The following is a 21,335-nucleotide window of genomic DNA, read 5'->3' on the forward strand; positions in this document are numbered from 1 at the left end:
GATGTCTTGTCAGTGCCACTTGGGCACTGGCACCTGCAGGATAGCTAGGGGTACGGCTAGCTCTTGAGGAGCACGAAAGGGGAAGTAGGGTTAAGGAAAAAGATCAGAGCTAGCCTGGCGCGCGCTCAGAAGTGTCTCAAACTCTACATCAACGCGTGCTCTGGGCGCAGCGGCGCGCCTAGCTTTTCGCAGCTGTCGTCCCTGGGTGGGTTGTTAATGGGCTCGTATCTGGCGCCCGAGGTTTCTGGGAAATTCTTCTCGGCAGAAAAGCACTATTCACAGCGCGAAAAGATAGAAACCTGGTGGGGTAGGTGAAAACCGAAGAGCGGCGAGAGTTGCAGTTATCTGGAGACGCGGGCATCCTCACCTGCGGTGCCAGGTGGGGTCTTTCTTCCTGGGCTTTCCGAATATGTCCTCCTTGCTTTGCACAATGTCCTTCCCCCTGCTTTCCTGGTCCGAGTCAATCTCCTAGCCATTTGTCCACCCAAAACTTCGGTCAGCAAAATCCGAAGTGATACCGTCGTGGTAACATGTGATGTGTATAGTGCACGCACATTTTCAGTCTTTCCCCTCAGGAGCCAGCCCAGGTCTCCTCACCTACCTCCAGAAATTCACCCTCTTCCGCTCAAAACTAAATCAGCTAATGGTACAGCTTCTACCCCCGCAAACCGCCATGGTTCCACTTACTGGGAAATTTTATGCTTTGATATCCACCAAAGCTCACTAAACCTGGGTGCTGCTTCAGGTCTCCCAGGTTACAATCTTGCATCATACAAAATGAGTTAGAAAACTTGCCGCCAGTTAATTGGTATGAGCGACGGCTGGGCTTTAATACTGCCACTTGCTTGAGGGGTGACACTGTCTGCTGGGGGCAGAGTCGTTTACACAAAGCAAGCAAGCAAGCCGCACTTAATGAGCTACAGGAACAGTCAAGTCCTGCCTGGGACGTGTGGCATCAGAAGATCCGCGCTCACCTATACTGCCCAGGACCCCCAAGATGCCACCAGCAGTGTAACCCCGTTATTTTCATTGTCTCAGGTGTCCTGAGGATGGCTACTAGGTCTTTGAAGTTGTTAATGGGATTAATGAGGACAGCAAACCAAGCCAGCCATCTGGTTTGGATTACGAAAAAGTATTGATGAATCTTTGAGAAGTGTCCCCAAGGCAGAACCTTTCCCTCCACCGGTCCCTCAGGTTTCAGCCTACCTCTCTTGTCTTTTAAGCCCTACTGCAGAATAGTGGCCTCTCAATAAACCTTTACATCCGTGTGAAAGTTCGAATTGTTTTCCATTGCTTAGAGGTGGGATGTGGTGGGGGTGATCAGGAATTCTGAGATTTGTAAGCGCTGCTTTCTTTAACGGAAATTGAGCCCTATTTTGAGGGAAATTAGTTTTGCAGACTTCGTTAAAAAAAAAAAAAAAGCTAAAACTTTTGTTCACCAGCTGCTCAGCTTTTCAGTCTGGGTTTGAGCTGGAACCTGCTGCAAGCGTTTGACGGTAAGACTTTCTTTGCCGATACATTTTGGGAATCTAATATTGTTTTAGACTTCGAAAGGGGGTGTTCTTCAGGTTGCACGTTTCTAAGGGGTTTAAGCACTCCCAGGATGGCGTCCAGGGCTTAGATCTTAAGAATGTTTCTTCCTGCCACTCCCCACGCCCTTGGCTCTTTAAGGATAAAAAAAAGGAGGGGGTATATTCTTCTAATATGGTCTGAATATTTTTTGAATTTTCATTGTGTTTATGGTTTCAATATGTGCTCTGATATTAAAAGTTGAAGTACAAAGAGCAACACTAAAGTTCCCAAACTTGAGTAGCTCCTCTATAGGGATTATGGGTGAATGCATTAAAGGCTTTATCCAAGGAGAAATTTAGGCAACCATCTCCATAAACAGTAACCAGAAATATTTACGTAATATAATGGTGTCTACTAAAAGCATTATGGAAAATGTCAGACAAGGCGGACTAAATAAAGATACACTGGATCTACACAGATCAACAAAAAAACATCCATAAAGGTCCCCTTTTGGTTTCCATTACAGTGGTTTAGAGGGAGCAAAGCAATTGAGAAATGAATGGGTTTGAATTTAACCAGTGTGCTTCAGGTAACTAGTAAGTAGCAAACACAAACTTTTCATCTCCAGGAGCTGCCAATTCTCCTTGAACCTGTCCAGTGATTGTGCTGGTTTTTTCTCACTTACTGTGTCAGATGTTAACAACATGTCCAGAAATTTCTCTACAACCTGCCTCAGTCAGTCAGCCTCTGGAACTATGGGGCTAGAAGACTGGGAAAGAAAAGTTAGAAAAGATTAGAAAAAGGAGTCTCTTTGAAAAGCACACAATTAAAACAAAGCTAGCAGGAAAGGTCTTTTTAATTGGAGACCCAAAACACAGTATCAGTAAAAATGATGAAGTCTAGATTTCTAACAGAAAATATAAGAAACATGTTACTTGAAAAAGTGTGGTTCAAAGAAGAAAGAAAGAAGGTCTTGATGCAGTCCAGTATTAAATATTAATTTTTTTTTGGAATTTCCAAATATATATTAATTATTCCATAAAGTTTTTTTTTTCAAAATTTTCACTTCCTAGAACATTTGGAATAAGAAAAAATATTGATTTTTATTTTCTAAGTCACAGAAAAAAAATTTAAATGTCCTAACAACAGGAAAGATTCCTAACATTCCCTATAACAACTACTTCAGTGTCCACATCTATATCCCAATATTGAAAGATGCCTTTTTACATTTAATGGCTAATTATATTATGAAGAATGGTAAAAATTACAAAATGTATTATAGAATTTTTGTAGCTTTCATTTTAAACTATAAATAGTCTGGTGTTTATCCTGTATTTATAATATATTTGAATTTTCCTGAAAAATATTCTATTAATGCCAGTATTTCATGCAAAGTTTTAATATCAAGCAGTGCATTATAACAAGAGCTTGAATATATGAATAATGTAAGCTGCTAGTCTTCCAGAAAAAGTAATCAAAACTATTTAAGCATGTGCTAGGCTCTTTAAATTTGACAAATATGTACATGTATTATTCCTTTTGCTTAACAAAACAATATTCAATAGTAAAGGCAGATTTTTTTAATTAAGATATTTTATTTCAAAGAGACTAGAACTTAAATTAAGCAACCTGAAAAGTTTGTTTAAATTTTAAGAATCATGATGCTTCTTTTAAGAGTTGCCATTCTTCTGCACATTTGTGTCATGAGGTATGATGGGAAAAATATTTAAAATTAAGCATAATCTTTAGCTAAAGATATTATAAACTTTGTCTTGCATTTTATCTGCCAGACAAATTTACTTTGGTAGCATATAGCCATGATATATGAATTTATGTATGGAAAATTAAATCACAATGGAGTTTGTCTATGAAACTTGTGTTGTACATAAAAATATTTTTTCTACTATATTTCTCCAAGAAATTAACAGTTCTGTCCTTCAGTTCATTCTTCTGAAGTAAAAAATTTTTTAAATATATTAAAATATGCTAAATGCTCAATGGTAATTTATGTGATTTACGATGCACTCCATGTTTAAGAACTAAGGAACTGCCCTTCTCCAGGAATTATGCAATGTAGTATTTCAGGAACAATTTTGCTATGGCTAATGCATATTATTAGGTGATTCTATATACTTTTACTGATTTTTAAAATAAGTTGCTATTTTTACATAACACTGGTTGGTGCTTTCACGATAAAATTTGTTATGTTTCTATATTACTAAATGAATACTTAACCCTTATTTCAAAAAAGTGTGAAATAATACCCAATATACTTTGTTTTCCTGTCTTCTTCCTACATTTAGTTTTCTTTCTTTCATAAATTGGTGGTTTTCTTCATTTCAAGTATCATCTAGTAAATAATGTTCAGAACACTAGCATGAAATACAGAATTTGAGTGATAATTTTAAAGTTTTAAGATTTAATTAAAAATTAAAAATATTTGCAATCTTTCATTATTCCAATTCCCTTCCACATACATTTTATGAAATTTTAATCATCCTTTGGTGTGTATGTAAGGAGTGTCAAAATGAAGAGACACCGACCACCTCTCAAATTTCAAAAACGTCTAAATGAACTTCCTTTTGTCCACCTGTTTTAAATCCAGAATTATTCAACAGTTTTCTTATAATGCACATGGGAAATAATTACATTCAGTTCCTACATTTTCATTTGCATTCACCTTGTATGTTATTTTTGTTGATAAATGTATCTCACGTTGGCTCCCTTATATACCTAGCTGTAAGAAGTATAGGCATACTAATGCAAGACAGTTCCATAATGTAATGCTATATATTGCATTATATATTCTATACCATCAAACTCATAAGCATTAAGTTTCTATCCACAATTTAAGGGAAATAAACCATTTATTTCTCCCATGTCATAAAAAGCAACATTATACTTTTAAGTGGACTGAATTTAGAACAAGTTCATAAATCTCGGAGAAAAAAATCATTCGAAACTAAACACGGGAATTATAGGTAAAACCTTAGTCTTCTGTTTTAAATTTTCCAACTTGAAGAGTTTAACATGACTAATGTAATTCTGGCACAATGGTAAGTTATTCTTCTGTGTTTTTATTTTTCATGCTTCATCAATTTGTAGCATGTTTTATTCTTAAAGCGGTTCTTTCATTTTGAGTTTGAATCACTAAAACTCTCTGTGTTTTAGCTGTGTTGGTATGGCTCTCCCAAAATATTTAATTGCACACTCTAGTTTTATATGATTCCAACTCAGCAAAGAAACACCAGCTGCCTTTGATATCAACACTTTTGTGTGTAGGAATAAAAAAATGTGTATCTGTGTACTATACAAAATAGTTTAGTTAAAGCAAAACACATGAGGTATTATAAAATATTTTTAAGAGTTAATATTAGTACCTTGATAAGCTCAGATGTGTAAAAGATTTTAAGAACACAGAATATTTTTACACAAGGTAATAGCCATATGAAAATGGATCAAAACAAGAATGCAAATGATTAAATGACAACTATTTGCTTCTGTCTCACTTGATGTAAGGAAAGAGAAAGATGACAGGAGCACAAAATAGGCCAAGGGAAAACCAGAAGAAGGTGTTTAGCAGGTGAAAAGACAGAAAAATAAGGTAATCTTAAATATATGAAAAATAATTATATATTTGATAATACAAATATGTAATTCATAAGCCACATACATTTACAATAATGGTAAAAAGGTCCCAGTTGCATGTTTTAGTTTAATTGGAATTTTAAAAAAGTAATCAGAAAGGTTTATGTTTAAACATATGCATGGCATATATATTTTTGATAAAAGAGATACTAACAAAATACTGTGCTGAGAAACAGTTTCAAGTAATCACTTACATATAATGTGAAAGTTAGGTACAGATGGGGTCAATGCCCAGACATGTGCAAGCTACTGAGTATCTGAAATTCTGAGTAATCGGTGCTTTCTTGACTTACAAATCTGTAACCTGAAACTCATTGTAGTCAATTGTTTTTCTAAATTTTATTTATTTTTAGAGAATGATTTCTGCTAAGTTGGGGTAACAGTATATGGGAAGGGAATAAACTGGTTTTCAAAAGCTTTCAGTGGCTGAGAAAAAAGAAAAACAAGAAACCTACTGGGCCAACTGCATCTTAGAGCACTTCAAAGTACAGGGATTCCAACAGAATCAAACACTAACCAGAACCCTGAAGGAGTATCAGTTCTGAGCCCAGGGCCCAGCATAAGGCAATTACTCATACCATCAGCTAACACTCATTTCCACCAAGTACGGAGACCTGCGATCAAAGTGAAGTTTTCTCTACATTAGGTGAGAACACATAAATATGAGATGAAACTTCTTCAACACAGAATAACACAGAAAAGTCTTTCCCCCTATTTGGCTTATTCATTTTGCATGACCCTTGCCTAATGACCTGAGTGGCAGGAACCACCTTGTTCCAACTCCATGTTTCTAATGACTAATTCTTGAGGCATAAATAATGAACAGGGAAAGAGGGATGTGACTAAAATGGTCAAAACAATGTTAGAATACTTTATGATAAAATACAGTAAAACTTACTACTGATCTTGAAAGTAGACTACATGGTAATGGGAAACGTGAGAGTTTCTTCCTCTAATCTAGAGCAACTGTAGTGATATGTTGCACAAAGGCAACAGCATTTCTGCAAATAACTTATTAAGGATGATTATGTGTGCTGGCGACAGTGAAGTTAATGTTCCTATGGAGACATAATCAAAGACAATTTAAATAAATCTCACCCATAATCAAATACAGTAAAACCTCTACTTACCACAAACAACTTTAATATTTCCCTGATGTGTTAAATACAGAGAGATAAAAATGGCACAATTATGACTTTCCAGGATAATTCTTACATTTTGTTTCATGACACCTCTCATTTGTGTACCAGTATTACCTGTCAATAGCTATTGAAAGGCCTGGATTATTCCAAGTTTTGTTCTTAGTCAAATCTTATATCCTATTTTGTTCAGTTAAAAATATGATTTGATCAGGGTAAAAATCGGAAGCCCTTTGGATTTTTAAGATCAGATTTTCCAAAGTATATGGCATATCCTCATCTGACAGACTTTGCCAAGGCAGATGCCCAGGTGGCAACACTTAGAATTGTTTTTTCAGGTTCAAAAATAAACACATAATTAGAAAGTGCTGTAAAAATCTCCACTCTTGTATGTGTGGTGACAAAGTTGAAAGTACCTTTAAAAAAGACAAGAAGAAGCACACAGAAGCTAGTAAATGTTACACTCTATAAATCTGAATTAGCTGTTGGTGTTCTTCTTTCTGTAATAATATTAAAGACTTGCCAATCCATGTGTATTTCTTCCTGTAGACTCATTTTTTTTTTTTTAATAGCAGATGCCATTACCATCTGGTATTTGTGACCAAATATAACACAGATATGATTAAAACAAAAAAGTGGGTAAGGTTCCTTGCACTGTACTGGCAATTCCAGTGTTCAAAAATTACTAAATCCGACTTCAGATTAACAAGGCCCATGTCAGTCTCTTTGTAAACAGCATCACTGCAAACTCAGTTGCTCAAATCAGAAGTAAGATCCCACCCACAAGCCCTTCCCTTCATACGCCTCCCAATTATGCAATCTATCCTCAAGAAGAATAGTAACGATTCTACTTTAATATTAACTAAAATAAGTTAACTACCAATGCCATTACTTTATTTTTTTTAATGTTTATTTTTGAGAGAGAGACATAGAGTGAGCACGAGCAAGCAAGTGGGGGAGGGGCAGAGAGAGATGGGAGAGAGGATCCCAAGCAGACTTCACATTGCTAGTGAAGAGCCTGATACAAGGCTTAAACTCATGAACCTTGAGATCATGACCTAAGCGAAAACCAGAAGTCCGAAGCTTAACCAACTAAGCCACCCAGGCGCCCCTTAGTTAATCGCCAATGCCATTACTTTTAATTGGGGCTCTTATCCCTCTTGTTTCCATTACAGAGGATTCCCAATGGTACTCTACTTGCCTAGGGCATTGCTCCATTTCCGGAGGCAAGAGGGAGCACTGGTTTGACCCTTAACTCTATCACTTTCTAATTCTGAGTGCATTCATTTGCTAATGAAAAAGAATACTATGATGAATTAAATATGACAAGGTTTTGAGTGAACCTAACAAGATGCTGAACGTAATGTGTAATAAATTTAAGGTGTATCTAGAGCTGCACTGTTAGAAACAGCAACATGTGACTGTTGAGCATTTGAAATGTAACTTATCCAAATTAACATGTGCTTTAAAAGACTTCATGAGAAATTCACATGATTTCAAAGACTTCATGTGAAATTAATAGGCTTTTATATGGATTGCAATTTAAAATGGTAATTGTTGGATACACTGTAGTGAATAAAGTATGTTATTGAGGTTAATTTTCTTCCTTTCTACTTTTTAAAGTAGCTACTCAAATATTTAAAATCACAAAGGTGGCTTGCATTGTACTTCTCTTTGATAGCACTGGTCCAAAAGAATAGACGATGCCATTTAACTTTTTCTCTCGCTCATGCCCCACCACCTTGCAAAAAGGTACCAAATGACATATATATCTGTCAAAATGATGTAGGACCCGAAATATCTCTGTAAGTTGATCCTCTTGACCTCATGAATAGGAGCTTCACAATGTGGTACCACACAAGGAAACCTCCAGCACAAAATCTCAAGGAAACACAGGAAATTCCTGGAGCGGCAAAACATCCTATTTGAAGACATTCAGTTACTCCTTTGTACATCAGGAGCATCATTATTAACTAATTGTTGATATACTTGGAAAAGTTCATTTAGCAACAGTCTTTGCAAAGAAAGAAGAGTCGTGTATTATCCATGATGGACTAGACAATACTGTCAACAATGGGTTGACCTCTATATCCTAAGCCTTCACAAAAGTTTAGTTCTTATTCCTACAAATTCTGATACAAGATGGCTGGCTCTCCACACAGCAACTGATCTCATGAATTCGTCATCTCAACATGTTTCTCCAAAATATCACAGCAGGGAAAAACAGAGGTGGAGGGTTACATACCTGGTTTTACATACTTTGATGCAGAGATGATACATGTCAATAACTTGCAGGCCAGAATAAAACCTGATATACCTCTAAGGGGTCTGGAAAATATTCTAAAGCACATGACTATCTGGTGAGCAGTAAATGTTTCTGCCACATCAGGCTTTAGCAAACTTCAAATTTGCTCCTAATAGACTTAATTCACACCACTGAGCAATATATTCCTGGAGACTTCTTGGCATCTTATGTGGGTGTTTTCTAGCAAGTGTCAGGCACAGAGTAAACACTCAATAATTATATTCAATAGAGCGCTCGGATCTGCAAGTTTCACTTTATCATTAGGCTTTGGTACCCACGGAGCAGCTATCACTAAAGTGTATCTACAATATAACTGCAAAGAAAATTTAAGATGATCAGCCCAGATTCAGTTTTGTTTTCTGTACTTTTTGCTTTGATTTTTGCTCTACAACATAGATTCATCCCTAATTTTCATTGGAATTAGAACATTTGTGTCCATATGTGATGAGAATACGTAATTCCCTCAACTCCAAACAATAAGACATAATAGCAATGAAACAAAATATCCCTGAAACAATTAACATCCTAAAACTTAACATTTAATATCTATGTACATAATTTATACTTGATTCAAATAGTTGGTATATGTAAATTATGCTTAACACTAATTGTTATGTAGGTAATGTCCAGACACAGCTATATCATCGATACCTCAATAATCTGAGACAGCTATGTTAGATAAATATGGATGCTATCTCTTATTATGCTCCTTAAAATCTATATTATTTTAGTACTGAATCTCTTCCTAGTTCCAGAAAGGTTTTGTGATTTATAGTGAAATCTGATATAAAATGATAATTTCACATAAAATATGAAAATTTTCTACAGCAATAAATCTCAATTATCTGATGAATTATCTATTAAAAAAAAAAAAAGGAGGGGCGCCTGGGTGGCTCAGTTGGTTAAGCGGTTAAGTGCCTGACTTCAGCTCAGGTCATGATCTTACAGTTCATGAGTTTAAGCCCCACATCAGGCCCTGTGCTGACAGCTCAGAGCCTGGAGCCTGCTTCAGATTCTGGCTCCCTCTCTCTCTGCCCCTCCCCGGCTCATGCTCTGTCTCTGTCTCTCAAAAATAAATAAATGTTAAACAAATTAGCAAGCAAACAAACAAAGGAAATTCATTACAGAAATGCAACTATGTAAAACGAACAGTGAGAAGTACCACAGTTATGACAAATACAGGTAAAGGGGACCTGGTACAATGTCTGCTGAGTTGTGCTCCCTTCTCCTCACCTATCACAAGTTTGTGTGTGGCACCTACAAAGAAACAAAAGGTTCTAGAGACACAACCTGAAATCCACTAATCATTAAAAGATACAATCAGTCCAATAAAATGGCCTCTGAAATGCCAAACCTGTGTTTTCTTGGCCCGTTAATTTACTTGATAGGCACACTTCAGGGACATATATTTGAGCCACATTATTTTCTTTTATTTTGGCCTTCAAGTGTCTAGCTATCAATTCTTTCAGATTTTCTAATTTTTTTAAAAAAATGTATAAAGTTATATTGCCAAAAACTATGAGTGTAGAAATATTTTAGTAGATAATATTTTAATATAATAATCCTGCATTTATCACGAATCCAAATTAGAAAAAATTAGCTGAGAAACACCTCCATAAGGTCTGAAAGGCACAATGCTATTTAAAAGAATTGAAAAAGGATCTTGTTGTGATGAGCACTGGGTGTTAGATGTGAGTGATGAATCACTAAATTCTATTCCTGAAACCAACATTACACTATGTGTTAACTAACTATCACTTAAATAAAAACTTGAAACAAAAGAATAAACAAACTTTAAAAATAAATAAAATAAAAAGGATCTAATCCCTATAGAATTCAGTGCTAGAAAAACAGATTACCAGATAGGAAAAGGACAAAAAGGACACATATTCCTCAATTATCAAGGAAGAAATCCAGATGAGATGATCAAGAAAAATAAAATACTGTATGTTTATTTGGAATGAAAATACAAGCTGAAGAAGATAGCATTGTCCAACTGCCAAAATGACAAAGTTTAAAAAACAAATTGGTTATAGTGACAAGAATTTAGGAAAATAATAGATCTCATACACTACTGGTAAGACTATAATTAAAACAGATCACTAAGACAAAACTAGCAATAAATAAAAGGCTAAGTGTTGGCTCCCCAATTTTAGATGAGTTAGTACATTCAAAGTTAATTCAAAATTAATATATATATAACCAGATATATCAAAATCTCTGTGTATAATGAAGTCCCTGAAGTAATATTTATTGTACTGAAAATACATATCAAATAATAAACATTGATTAAATGCTTTATGACAAATCATTATGATAAATACAACATAAGTATTAAAAATTATGTTCTAAAATAATAACAATATAGAAAATGAGTTATGATATAATGCCAAGAAAAAAACAGGTTACAAATATATGTAAAAGATGATCCAAATACAAACACATCATACATCTTTTGTTATGCATGTTTTATATATTTATGATGTATATTATAGATATGTACATATTTGATATCAAAAAATATACTCAGAATGATAACTGTTTCATGTTATCTCTGGCTGGTCTTAAGGCTGTCTTATAAACTGAATATCAATTTTATAATCAATAAAAAGACATTTTTATTTCTATAGAATTAAAAGGTATCCTACAAAGGAGAAAAAGCCTTTTTGGCTTGAATGAACTTTACATATGTTAAATAATTTGATTATGAATTATGATATAATCATCATATAATTATTGATTAGCTTGTGTCAAATGGATTGACTATCTTTGCTATATCTTTGCCTTAGAAACTACTGTTCTTCTCTAAGTAATACCTGTTCCTCTAAAACTTTAATACTGTCCTATCTGCAATTTGCAACTATTCTGAACCAATTCAAATGTGAAAGATCCAACTGTCTGCCTGTGCTATGTGGTAACGCATATGGAGTGCATTATACCCAAGAATGAGACTCAGCAGTATCTGGAGTATAAACTAAGGTGTTGTCTTGGACAAATAAAGTCCTTAATGGCTTGAGTTATAGTAAATTTGAAACCTATTTTTCTCCCATGTGTGAAAACAGAGACTGGGTGAGGGAATTTTTTTCTTCCTTTTTGGCAATGGCAAGATTTAATCTTTAGTGAGGGTCAGAACAGTAGAAGGTATTCTCATATTAAGGTATGACAAGAAAAAGTTCAGAGTATCACATGACACTTTCTATTGTCTTAAGCATGAGTTGCTACAGGGTTAAAGCAGAGTCTTACAGAGTTTCAGTGTTTTGAGATTTTCACACAAACTAGAGTTCAAACTGTTACTTTTTCTCCCAATTGATATGATTTTGGGAAATATGCTAACTAACAATGCAAAAATAGCATATTCAAATATCCAAAACATAACCAAAGTTTTCTTTCCTTACTTGATTACTGAGTATGTTGAACAAGAAAACACAGTTAAATATCCATTGGTAATAAAGGAACATCCTCTCTCTCCCTCACCCTCTTCCTTATTTTCTTCTCTCTGTAGCACATGACTTTAGATACTAGTACTGGAATCTTTAATATCAAAATACCCTTGGCATCATCAGAGTTTAAGCCATGGTGGAAATTCATTGAAATGTAAAATTAAAAACAAATCTTAGAGCTGGAAGAGACTTTAGAGCTCATGTAGTTCAATCCTCTTAAAAAAAAAAAAAAAGGATACAAAGGCTATTAACAATGTATGAATGACTCATAAAGTTCTAAATTATATTGGTAATTTGTTAATGGACTGTTACAAAATTTAAATCTCAGCCAACAAATCTGATATTATATTTCAAAGCAACATTGATGTTTGCTACTGTTTCATTAGCATCTATCTCAGACTCTCCTTAAGGATCTAAACAGTCTCTCTTAATATTGGTTACAAATAATGCTTAGCTTCAGGGAGAAACTATGAATATAAATGATATTCACAAATATAGGAATTCACAAAATCTAGATGAATGTCCCTCAAAAAAGTTAACACAGTTCTTTATTTTCCCAAATTCCTTACTTTTAAGGAAATGTTCCCAAATTCCTTACTGTATTTTAATAAGTGAGCATGGTTATATTTTGATGAGAAAACTATTCTAAGAATTTATTTAAGATAACAGACCCAATATAGTCCTCCAGCCTCTACTGTACAGATGGAAAACAAAAAAATCTACCAACTGAATTGTTCATTATCCATCATGACTTTTTCCTCCAAATCCCAACAGATCTGTGTCCAGCTGGGCCACAACTGGCAGTCAAAGCAACATTAACTCCCTGTCTGGTGCTTGCTTTTGCTGAGGACTTTAACATAGCTATGGTCCCCCCAAAACTGTGATGTCACTTAGTATGGTCACCATAGTCAAGCTCATTCACATACAAGGGCACATGTGTACAACATGAGCCATAAGATGTGTGTATACAGGAATTGTATCTGGGAATAAGTGTAATTTATTGAAGCACTTGTAACATATCAATTATCATTGATACAAACACCCCAAATTGTCTTCTACCCCACTGCTATTACTCCATACACATTTTACTTTTAAAATGCTCATTTTTAATACGCATGTTTTTCAGTTGAAGAAAATTTTAAAGCAAAATTTATTTTATATTTAATTCAATTACAAAGCTAATTCTGCTATTAATAATTTGATGCAGAATTTCTAAGTGGTCTTAGTTAATATATGTTAAATCTTGAAAGAACTAATCTGAAGATTGAGAAGAGTGGCCTGCCCTAATTCATATCAAAATGTACATGTCAGAACAAAACAGACTCATAAATATGGAGAACAAACTGAGGGTTGCTGGAGGGGTTGTGGGGGGGGGGATGGGCTAAATGGGTAAGGGGCACTAAGGAATCTACTGAATTCATTGCTTCACTATATACTAACTAATTTGGATGTAAATTTTAAACAATAAAAAATAAAGTTAAAAAAATGTACATGTCAGATGTTAATATTTTATTCTGCCCTTAAATTTTTAAAAAACTGTTCTTTTATTTTGTATAACCAAGGCTAACTAAAATGAACTGTCCGCAAAAGTCTCCTTGCAAATATATGTTAGTGAGGCACTCTTATGATTACACTTCAGGAAGGTTAATAGCAAATATTTTCCATTGGCTATAAGTTATAATATTACCTCAAACTTCTACCATCTATTAGAGCATCAACATTCTTATACTTTAAAAGAACATTTTAATTCATGCCAAAATAAGTCATAGATAAGCAAGCATTTTCTTATACACACAATTAACGTGTATATTAGGAAGAGTTTGGTCCATGATATCTAGTGAATATATGTTCTTTTTATTATACAAATGATAAAACTGAAAGGTTTATGGGAAAAACTGTGGTTAAAAGATGAAGAGTTTCAAGACTCCAGAGCTACAAAATGTGCGTTAGATGGAGAAAAACATCATTTTATTTATGTGATATACATCAGAGTGTACCTCTTTTTATCTTGACTTATTTTGTTCCCATTCAAAGAAAATTACTGTAATTGGCAAATTGCAGCTGTGGCAATAGTTTTGTTTTTTGTTTTTTTTTAACGTTTATTTATTTTTGAGACAGAGAGAGACAGCATGAACGGGGGAGGGTCAGAGAGAGAGGGAGACACAGAATCCGAAGCAGGCTCCAGGCTCCAAGCCATCAGCCCAGAGCCCAACGCGGGGCTCGAACTCACAGACCGCGAGATCATGACCTGAGTTGAAGTCGGACGCTTAACCGACTGAGCCACCCAGGCGCCCTGGTTTGTTTTTAATACACCTGACACAATGATGGGGATATTTGGTTCTAAAATAGGCCATATATTTCAATTTTAATAGGTCAGATAAGGAGCATCTAAGTCAGTTAAGTGTCAGACTTCAGCTCAAGTCATGAGCTTGCTCTCATGGTTCGTGGGTTCGAGCCCCACGTCAGGCTCTGCACTGACAGCTCAGAGTCTGGAGCCTACTTCAGATTCTGTATCTCCCTCTTTCTCTGCCCCTCCCCCAACTCATGGTCTGTCTGTCTCTCTCTCTCAAAAATAAATAAACGTTAAAAAAAATTAAAATAGGTCAGAAATGGCTTAGGCCCAAAAGGTGACTGTGAAACATTTACACGAAAAAATTTGCCATCAGTTCAGCATTTCTAAAGGTGATGTCAAGAATATGAATATATACCATTTATTTATTTTTAAACATGAACACTATGTTGATAAGAAGTCTTCATGGAAAACTTGAATAAGTGTGCCTGTACATGCTCTACATGGGCTGTAGAATAAAATAAACCAAGGACTGAATTTCTGCTCCACTATTTAGTATCAAATGACCTTGGAAAAGTAACAACTTCTCTGAGCCTCAGTTTCTCTTCTATAAATAGAAGAATTGTAGTTAGCATTAAATGAGATTGAGCATGGAAAAGATTTGCATAGCATTTGTTACAATATTTCAAAAGCATTTCTTATTAAGAATAATTTTCCTGTTTCAGGTATGTTAAATATGAACAATTTACAAAATTCAGATTAGACTGAAGTGATGCTTCTTGCATTTTTAAGAGCATATGTTTATTATAAATGTTCACAATTGTAGTTTACTTAACATCAAACATTTTGGAAATTATATAATCTGCAAAATAATACTATGTGTCATTAAAGCAAATTATACTTTTAATCAAAATGTCAATATTGAGCTGAAATCGTTAACTAAATTAAAATAAAAACCATTTTTCTAAATTTATAAGCACAAGTATTACTGGTTCATCTGAGAGATAATGTACATATAAAGCACATATATAGCACATATATTCTATTATTATGTTTAGTGCAAATGAAAATTATCAAGTGAATTATAATAATATGCTTCTATAGTAAAAAAAAAAACCCCTACAGATTAAAAATGTCAAAGTGTTGAATCTCTATACTGTGTACCTGAAACTAATATTACATTATATTAGCTAACTGGAATTTAAATAAACACTTTAAAAAAAGAAAAGAAAAAGGGGCTCCTGGCTGACTCGGTTGCACATCCAACCTTGGCTCAGGTCATGATGTCATGGTTCAAGAGGCTCTCTGGTGACAGAGAGAAGCCCACTTCCAATCCTCTATCCCCATCTTTTTCTGTCCGCCCCCCACTCACAGTCTCTTTGTCTTAAAAATAAATGTATCTTGAAATAAAAATATATTTCTATACATTTAAAAATAGTATTCAATACTTGCTTCAGTAGCCACTAAAGGACACACACATTCTTAGATTTGCCAGCATTTGGTTATTAACTCTTGTTTGCAATAAATGACAACCAGTTAGGTTAAAAAAAAAAATTGTTACAGATATATTCTGTGCTTCACCTTTTTTTCAGTGGAATTCACTCTTCTATTTTAAATAAATATATATAAATAATTGTTCATTCTATACTAAAACATTTCAGTTTTAATTACTAAATACCTATCTAGCTTTGCCAGAAAATTGTTAACAGTAAATTCAAGTGTGTGAGACATAATAAAATACTAAATGGCTCCAAAGAAGTGCTCAGTCATAAAGGTAATATTTAAAAAGTATAGAAAGATTTCTGTCCTGAGAAATTGTGTTATATTTTTAATAGGAAAAGATTTATACATGTGAAGCAGTTAGGTAATAATATGAAGATATATAAAAACATATATTCTTGTGTAATTTATGATGTAAAGAAACAAGACTATGTATTACATTATGCAAAGACCTCCTTGTAGGAAGATAAAGTAGCATAAATTTGAAGGGAGTCTGGAATTTCCTTTAGAGGGAATGTTTGTACATTGTTTGGGGCAGCAAGTTAGACAGGCAGGAATTTTCACTTGATTACATTTTAGTACCAAAGGAGTTGTTATTGATGGCCATGGTGTCCATCCTTTGGGGACCAAGAGACTATCGCAGCTGACAGAATCAGAAACATCAAAAAAAGATTTTATCTAGACAGGAAGGTGGGGAGTTTTGCATTAAATACATGGAACTTGAACTAATGGCTGATTACTGAAAAGATTCCTTTATTAGATGTATTAGAACTTGCATCAGAAGTAAGGATAAAACATATGGTATCTGTCTCTTATGTGGATCCTGAGAAACTTAACAGAAACCTATGGGGAAGGGGAAGGAAAAAAAAAAGAGGTTAGAGTGGGAGAGAGCCAAAGCATAAGAAACTCTTAAAAACTGAGAACAAACTGAGGGTTGATGGGGGGTGGGAGGGAGGGGAGGATGGGTGATGGGTATTGAGGAGGGTGCTCATCACCTTTTGGGATGAGCACTGGGTGTTGTATGGAAACCAATTTGACAATAAATTTCATATATTGAAAAAAAAAGAAGTAAGGATAAAAGTAATGCTTGGCTGCCAAGTGATCAATGAAACAATGATTATGGATGCGCTAAGATAGTTTAAAAGGTAACAATATAAAAATAATAGCTCAGCCTTGTGGTATCCACGTACTTAGAAAAGGATTAAAAACCATAATGAAGGCTTGTCAGAGGAATTATTAGAGAGCAAGTGGCAAATAAGCACATCATCCTGAGAGCCAAGAGGAGAGAAAAATTCTACAAGTGGATGATGAATAGTTTCAAGTAAAGCAGAGCTATTGTGCAAGATACTATTTGAAAAAAAGACTCGGAGAAAGATAGGGTTAACAGCATAGAGAATGCTTAATTAGAGTAGCAGGGGATCCAGAATGCAATAGAAAAGAAGGAAATGGATGCACTACTTTTCAAAAATCTGTACATGAGGCAGAAAAAAAAAAGTGCAGTTATCTAAAGGACAAGCAAACATAGAAGTGTTTGTGTTTGTTTGCTTGCTTTTCCCTAAGAAGCAACTTTTTAAAAATCATTTATTATTTAATTTACATCCAAGTTAGTTAGCATATAGTGCAACAGTGATTTCAGAAGTAGATTCCTTAATGCCCCTTATCCATTTAGCTCATCCCCCACCCTTCTCACAACCCTCCAGCAACTCCTTGTTTTGTCTCTTATGTTTTGTTCTCCTGTTTTTCATATTATTTTTGCTTCTCTTCCCTTATGTTCATCTGTTTTGTATCTTAAATTCCTCATATGAGTGAAGTCATAGGATATTTGTCTTTCTCTAATTTTGCTTATCATAATACCCTCTAGTTCCATCCACATAGTTGCAAATGGCAAGATTTCATTCTTTTTGATTGCCAAGTAATACTCCATTGTATATACAGACCACATCTTCTTTATCCATTCATCCATTGATGGATATTTGGGCTCTATCCATACTTTGGCTATCGACAGTAGTGCTGCTATAAACATTGGGGTACATGTGACCCTTTGAAACAGCATTTATGTATCCCTTGGATAAATACCTAGTAGTACAATTGCTGGGTCATAGGGTAGTTCTATTTTTAATTTTTTGAGGAACCTCCATACTGTTTTCCAGAGTGGCTGCACCAGCTTGCATTCCCACCAGCAGTGCAAAAGAGATCGTCTTTCTCTGCATCCTCACCAACTTATGCTGTTGCCTGAGTTGTTAATGTTAACCATTCTGACAGGTGTGATGTGGTATCTCATCGTGGTTTTGATCTGTACCTCCCTGATGATGAGTGATGTTGAGCATTTTCTCATGTGTCAGTTGGCCATCTGGATGTCTTCTTTGGAGAAGTGTCTATTCATGTCTTTAGACCATTTCTTCACTGGATTATTTGTTTTTTGGGTGTTGAGTTTGGTAAGTTCTTTATAGATTTTGGATACTAACCCTTTATCCGATGTCATTTGCAAATATCTTCTCCCATTCTGTCAGCTGCCTTTTAGTTTAGCTGATCGTTTCCTTCACTGTGCAGAAGGTTTTTATCTTGATGAGTAAATTTTTGGAAAGAAGCAACTTTCAAGAAGTTAGAGAAAAGTGGTTATGTCGCCATCACTTTGAACATCCAATATTTATTGGGTGGATAATTGAGAACTAGTTGGAAAAGGCAAAAGTTATGGAAACAAGAATATTTTTGGAAGTTAGAGAAGGTGACAATAGCTGGTGAGTTTACTTTAAATGAGGAAAGAGAGAAGTGTGCCACTTATAAAACAAATTTTAAAAGTCACCATATCTTTTCTATACAACAGGATGGGATTATAGAGTTTTAATAAAGTATCACTTTGGTATTAAAATTAATAATAATTTATTAATTAAAATAAGGAATATTACTTGAAGGACTTAGTTTCTCTTTTCCAGGTATATTTCTCTCTCTCAAACTTACTATTGTAAGACACTTTTGCTTGATATACAACATTCCCCTAAGTATCTACAATAAATTCTATAATAAACACTATAATAAGTAATAAATAATACAATTACTAAATTTTATAATATGTAATCGTGTAATCAAAATATGGACATAAAGATTCGACCCATAAGAGCTTGGTAAAGAAAATCAACTGAATAACTCGTTAATACCTCCAGAAGTTATTAAGTATGCAACTTTTAGACATCTATCAGAAGAAAGTGTTTTGCACTTCAGGTAATGAATTTTTAAAAGATTCTCTCTTTCAGACAAATACACAACATGTTTTATCAACCTGAAATCATACTTCATCTTTGGGACTAGGATAAATTGATTGGGAATAAATTGATTGGGAATTGACCGGTTCCATCAAGCAACTTTCCTGTTTGCTTAAATATAAGAAAGCACATTTTACCAATATTATCTCACAGGAAATAGGAAGTCACATTTTGAAATCTTGAATCCCTGCATGGTCTCATGTGGGTCACTCCCTCAATTATTTTGAACTACAAATCACTATTTGCAAAAATATATTAATCTGAAAGGACTTTAATATGTAATAAATGTTGATGCTTATACAATTTACTCCATAACTGAGTATTTTAAAAAAGGAAAAAAGAGGAAACTAATTAAACAAAGATTTAAAATTTTTTTCCTAGGAAATGACCTCAGAATTATAAGTGTTATATGTCTAATTAATTTAGTGTACCATAAAGAAATCTTTTACAGAATATTTTAAAATAGTCAATAATTAAACAGTGAGATCAAGCATATACACGTTTGGGAAAAATAAAATAATTTGTCTTTCTGTCTTGTATTATGTGAACACTTGTATAAGAAGTAAGACAACTTCACGTATTAACACACAGGTTTAAAATACTCTGCATCTCAAACAGTGTTGAAGGTAGGGGGATTATGTACTCTTGAAACTGTCTTGGAAAACTCAAAACATGACTCCGCATTTACCAATGCATGATGGTGAAGTGTATATTAAGAGCATAAATGTACCAGTGTAAATGCATTCGTAGGCTGCCATAACAAATTCCCAAAAATGGAGTAGTTTAAAACAATAGGAATTTCTTTTCTTCCAGTTCTAGAGACTAAGAGTCCAAAATCAAGGTATGGCAGGGCCATGCTCCTTCTGCAAGTACTAGGGAATGATCCTCTATTGCTTCTTCCTACCCACTGGTGCTTGACAGCGATCCTTGGTGTTCTTTCACTGCAGGTGCATTATCCTTGCCTGCATCATTACCTGACCTTGTTCACTGTGTCTTTTTTTTTTTTTCTTATAAGGATACCAGTTATACAGGATTTAGAGCCCACTCTACTCTAATATGACCTCCTTTTAACCAATAATATCTGTAAAAACCCAATTTTCCAATAATGTCATATTCTGAGGTTCTGGGTAGACATGAATTCTAGAGGGACAATAGTCAATCCAATATAGTGAATGAAAAGTATTCCAGAAAAGTAAAAAACAGCAACATTTCTAAACCATATATTATTGTAAATAGTGCATAATTTAATGTTTTGGAAAACTGATACTTTAAATAATATAAATAGACATATGACTCAGTAGTTGCTTACATCCCACAAAGTTTATATATATCTAAAATGGCCAAAATCTTTATTTCGCATCTTTCTATAGGAGAAATGATCTTATATTCAGGCACAAATGGTAGTCTGATGAATCAAATGGTTTCTTACTGAATATTTGTCCCCTCAGAAAGGTTTACTTGACCTAGTAAACACTCCTCCCCCCCTTTTTTATATCACTGCAACCAGGATGTTCTTAATCTTTAAGTAGATAATTATATCAGGCATGGTTTGCAATGGAAAAATAAAAGATATATTCATTTTTCAAAATGAGAGTTCAAATCTAATTTCATACACTTTAATCTCCATAAATGGAATTTCAGCAAAGCTTTTGTGTCTACCTCATTTAAAGACAAGAGTGCATCTCTCATCCCAGATGGATACAGCTTGGAGATACAGTCATGTATCCATTTCTTTTCACTCTATCCTCTCCTTCTTCTTCTTTTTTTTTTTCTTCTCTAAATCTTTAAAGGCCCAGTCCAATACACACTTTTGCCAGGAAACCTAAATCATATGTTATTTACTTAGTCTTCTACATGTATCATCCACTGCTTCTCAAGAAAAACAAATAAAAACAAAACTTATAACACAGAGTATAGTTATTTCTCAATCATCACGCCTATGAGATTTTAATAGTGCATCCAAGTTTGCATATCTCTTGGAGGTGAGGGCCACATATTAATGTCCGATACTTTCAAATTGCAATCCATGCCTTACATAAAGCCTTCAGTGATTTTCACTTTTCTATGCATTTACAGCCTTTATGATTGATATTATGGAATTGGAAAGTATTTCACCCTAGTTGTTTAGGTTAAGCATGTCTTATCTCCCTAGATTCCTATGGGAAGCAACAGATTAATACATTGCGGGGTGAAGGACTTAAGAGTCTAGATTTGTAGCATGGTCTTACTGCATTCTAGCTC

The sequence above is a fragment of the Panthera uncia genome, chromosome A2 (assembly GCF_023721935.1).
Source record: "Panthera uncia isolate 11264 chromosome A2, Puncia_PCG_1.0, whole genome shotgun sequence".
Lineage (NCBI taxonomy): Eukaryota > Metazoa > Chordata > Mammalia > Carnivora > Felidae > Panthera > Panthera uncia.